The sequence below is a fragment of the Dermacentor silvarum genome, chromosome 2, assembly GCF_013339745.2.
Source record: "Dermacentor silvarum isolate Dsil-2018 chromosome 2, BIME_Dsil_1.4, whole genome shotgun sequence".
NCBI lineage: Eukaryota > Metazoa > Arthropoda > Arachnida > Ixodida > Ixodidae > Dermacentor > Dermacentor silvarum.
Window position 1 is genome coordinate 97,317,740 of NC_051155.1, and position 5,084 is coordinate 97,322,823.

The window sequence follows — 5,084 nt, forward strand, 5'->3', positions numbered from 1 at the left end:
ATATTGTTGGCATCACGGAGGCCACAACAACCTCACAAGTATGCAGGTGGCACTGTTGTTTTTCCTCAGTCTTCAAGATGGCGGTTGGTCTGTGCGAGCTGCAACCGCGCTGCTTACGATATATTTTCTCTACGTGTGTTTTTGTGTTTGCTGTAATGAAACGGGACGTAGTTAGCGTGCACAAAAGTGCCAGAAGATACCTCGTGTCTCGCTGCGAACTCGCCGTATGCGTGGCGCGCCAGGCAAATGTGGACCAACGATTTTTATGTCGTGGCCTTTGTCTGGTTGTCGTGGAAAGTTGGGTGGACGTCGAAAAAAAATAATGCGTATTGTTAGCGTGCCTCAGCTCGTCCACTACGCAGCGACATCTATGATGGGAGTAATGTCGTCGACGCAGCACCGGCAACTTGGAGAGCGTCGTACCATTGAAAAGGTAAGCAGTCGTGCTTGCTAAGTACACGTGTGTTGTGCGTGCTCCTCGCGTGTGCATAGCGTACCTTGCGAACGTAGGAAATTGAACTTCTGCGACAACAGTGAAACCTGTGCTTGTGCATGCTGCGCGCTGTTTGTCAGAATTTAGTTACGCAAATTTATTGCTTTGATGCGCAATTGAATATCCTGATAAGCGTTTTCTTCCGATGAGAAAAATTACGTTCGAAAATAATCGTGTTCACCTGTACGTGCGCTTCCGCTTTTCTGCTGAAGTTGCATAATAACGACTGATCTGTCTCTTCACCGATTATTACGGCAATTACGTTTTTTCGCTTATAAACTCTTCGACGTTGTAAATAATCTATGCTTACCAGGTTTTCGGTTTACGAGCAGTTTGAGGAGAAAACGAGAATGTAAGAAGTCACAGTTTGCTACTAGTACAGCTTTCTTTTCAAAACAAGGGGTGTTGCCATAACTATGACGTAACTAAACATGGCAGGGGAAAGTTGTTTAAACTAAGTCATGAAAGCAAACTCTAGTATGTAAACAAACATTTCTTGTATGTGCTGCTGCGTGCGTGTTCAAAATTTTACTTTGATGAAGAGGTCCCTATTATCATGACATTCTTCAGTGACTCGACCTTGTGCTCCGTTGCCACCCTGCACTTGTCCAGACATGTTTTTATGTGCACCTTACATGTGTTCACAATATGACAGTTTTATTGTGCCAATCAATGCTATAAGTTAACACACTACTCATTTTGCAGTGGTGAGACCGTGACCCTATAGCAGTGTCAACATAATGGCAGGGAAATGCAGGGATCCCGCAGCCATGGCTACAGCAGGACAGGGTGTAATCTCGATGTCATGTCAGGTATGCATGAAGTGTACGTGTACCAGAAACTACGATCTCAGTATGATTTGTGTATAAGCTTATCGACATATTACTCAACTCAGCTTACTAAATAGGCTAAATAGTTATGCAATGTTATTCAACTTGCTGCTTATTTGTGTTCATAACATTATGCACACATTATTGTGTTCTATATAAAACTAAACCTAACATGTCCTGATGTTTAGCATGTTTTTCTCGCTTCAATCACCTGGCTGCAAGTTCACTTATTTTTGCTTTGCACACAGTATATTACTCTCCTTATTTTGGTTTTATTGTTTTGAAACTGTTCTTTATGCTGTAGCTTTTATTTCTGTATTTTTTCTCTGTTTATGCTACACACATGTGCAGATTTTGTGCATGTTAGAATTCGAACTGTAGTGTGCCAAATATGTCACAGGTCTAAGTGTGCAGCGTGCTTACCTTTGCTTACCATTGTTACTTTAGCATTGCTATTTACAATAATTTATGTCTTGTCCTCAGAGTAACTGCCACTGGCAAATACACATATGATGTGCTTAAATTTCTTGAAATTAAATGTGAAGGTGTAGCCTTGCGACAGCTGAAGTATGGCAGCAATGTAGAAGCTAACTTGCACCAACTATTACTACAGTATGCCAACAGATACCCATCCCTGTATTTGTGCATTTTCTGAGAACCAGCCGTGTCCACTAGGTGAAATTTGTAGCGTCCTTTTGAGTTTGCCGGTCAGTTCATGTAACTTTTCAGGACAAAATTTACACTGTGAGAGAAGGCAGACCATTACTAATGGGGCTGGCGCACACGTCTTTTTATTTATGCAGTGTGCCTCACCGATTTCATGTGTCAATTTTCCACTGTAGGTGAAAAATAGGTGACGATCGTGTAATCTGGCCAGAAGTCCTATTGCTGGAATGCACGGCCAAGACGGATGAGCATACTGGCCTTTTGAGTCAAATATGGTTAATATCTTAAGTACATACTTAGGCATTGGCCAGTCTGTACTATGTGCATTTGACCACATGTGAAAGGAGTACAATACACTGCCTCGGACAAACACTGGACAAATTTAGCGGTACCTTGAACCAAGGAAGCCTCGCTTGCTTGCCTGCTCGCCTTTCACAGTTCACTTACGGACTGTCGTGCATATCCTGTCTACATTATTTCTTTCTGGTTATATATGTGCATAGCAATCCACAAGCGAATTGAGAAAGACATCCAGGCAAGGGAGGCTTGCTTAGTTAAAGATACCACAAAACTTGTCTTGCATCCATCAGGGGTTGTGTGGTCTATTCCTTTGATCATGTGTATATTTGGTCAGATTTACATGGGGCAGACTGGCCGGTGCCTCAACATGTGCCTGGGAGAGCACCAACATAGGTGTGACGTAGTGGACATAGGCTGACATAGGCATGACATAGTGGACTTGAAATGCATGAGAACTATGCCGGTAGCTCATGCAAATATTCTATAACGGCTGGCACTTAAATTTCTCAGGGTTGCCCGTACACCGGCACTCCTATGCTTGTTTCCACGCCAAGTGATCAGATAGAAGATTTTCCAATTGCTCTTAGCAATCCACAGACACTGCTGCTCTTTGTCGAGTGGAAACCAATACAGCCAAAGTAGTTCACAACACGGATGATTAATTTTTGGAACAAAGTGCAGCTGTCCGCAATAGCCAGTAAATGTATCTTGACTTATAGCTATTGTGGCACTGACGATGTGGAATGTCCTGTGTTTGTGCTTTTGCTGTTTTCATTGCCATAATTAATTCTCTCTGTTTTTGTTAGAGTTTGTTCTGTTGGTTCTGGAAGGCAACTTGGAAGCTCTGTTTATGTTGGTACTACTAACAGCATCTTGTACCCTTTGACATCTGTTTTGGCTAGCACAAATGAGTCGACTTAAATTCACAAAGCTCTCTATGTGCAAGCCTTCATAACAGCACTTCTTGACTGGCCAGCACCCTGGTTTCTGCATCCTGTTTCATGGGTGGACCGATCCCCCTGGTTGACCAATCACCACTTTGACAAATTCTTGCTTACGAACGCTTTCTGAATCTGCTCTCGGGTTCCTTGTGCACCGCCTTACTGTTTCAAACATTGAAGTGTTATGCTATTACAAAAATTAGCAGCATCAGAAATGTTTGTATTCTTGTTGTGTGGCCTCTTTCCCAGCTCCTCGGCCATCAAAATTGCTCGTCTCCCGAAGCGACCGTCATACTGAATGTGCTGCGTTGCCATAATGCCGCGAATGAACTGAGTCGAACCACAAAAGGTTATAGGGTATTACAGCACCGTAACCAGTCACAAGCACAGTGAAAACAGCGCCGATTCCAACCAAAAACAAGTTAGCACTTCGGTCGACCTGTCCATGGATTGGATCGAGCCGTAAGGTTACAGGTTGCCAACGTAACGCAAGAAATCGTGGGATTTAGTAGATTTGTTTTAAATGGTCAATTTTGATGTTATTCGAATGAACACAAGGGTCATGGTTCAAGCAACGAAAATTGTGAAAAAAGTACACTTGTGTTACAATCGAATAAATACCACAATTTTTGAATAATTTAATCTACCTTCCTTGCAAGCAGTGCAGGTTCGTGCCGTGGGATTTTTCAGGCAGTCTGTACCTGTTTTTTGGGCAAGACATCGTCACTGCCTATATTCTTAGTTTTTTTTATTATACGATGCCCCGATTATAGAGCGGTTTTGTGTGGTCCCCTCAAAGCCTTTTAATCGGGGTTCCACTGTAATTGCAATGTAAATTGTCTTTCAGTGCCTGTGTTCATGTATGAGGGCTTGCAATTGGGGTGTAGGGTGTTCATGCATAATTTGTGAAAACTTTTCGTTTCAGACCTGAAGCCTACAGCTTCAGATTGTGCGCTTGACTGTCAAGCCTTGTGAAGGAGAGGATGGAGGCTTTTATTTCCCCTTACGTAAGATTATATGTAACTTGCATGCTGATAATAGACCTGTTGCATGGACCACTCATCTACAGCGTGCCTTATAATCATGTGTTGGCTTTGACACTTGCAACCCTATCATTTATTTTTGCAGCACCCGGATGCGTCACATCATATGCCTACGGTGAAATACGAGGGAACTAGCCTGCTGCAAGCAAGAGCCCTCTATGTACAGCTCGAATCGATCAAGATTGACGAAGATGACCTTGTCTCTGGCCTTGCCATGCAGATTGCCCTTTACTGGATATTCGACATTGTTTTTGCACCAAAGGCACAAAGAACATTTGACCATATGCCACATGGTCGGTGTTAACAGTGGTGTGTGGCCAACTCCACTTGTGCGCGTGTCACACACGTTGCTACTGTAAAAAAAAATAAAGTGTTCTATTGTTTATATTTTCTCCATATTTTATGTTACAAGCACCCAAGCAGCTCTTGTTCTGTGTCTGAAAAACATGTTCGAGATAAAGAAAAAAAAATCCCAGCCCAAGCAGCTCTGATCATGTCTTGGGTCTCTGAAAAGCATGTTCGAGACAAAAAATTAACCCTATAAGGAGTAACACCAATACGGAGTACTAAACAGTTCATCCCCTGGGGAGTAACTGGAAGGATGAGCAGTTGGTCCTCGGAGAGTAACTGCAAGGACCAACATTTAGTCCTCGGGGAGCAGCTGGTGGGACTAACATTTAATCTCTGGGGAGCAACTGGGGAGACTAACATTTCATCCTCCAGGGAGTAACTGGAGGGACCAAAAGTTAGTCTCCAAGGGAGTAACTGCTAGGGGACTAACAGTTCATCCCCTTGCCGTTGGTCCCTAAAG

The 5,084-nt window shown here is 43.1% G+C and overlaps 1 long non-coding RNA gene across 1 annotated transcript; it reads left to right on the forward strand.

The window, feature by feature from the left end:
- Positions 1-3,109: 3,109 nt before the first annotated feature.
- On the forward strand, positions 3,110-4,642 carry LOC125943649 (uncharacterized). The gene is made up of 2 exons (XR_007465817.1): positions 3,110-4,237; positions 4,359-4,642. It is a non-coding gene; the product is annotated as an uncharacterized LOC125943649 (long non-coding RNA).
- The last annotated feature ends 442 nt before the right edge of the window (positions 4,643-5,084 follow it).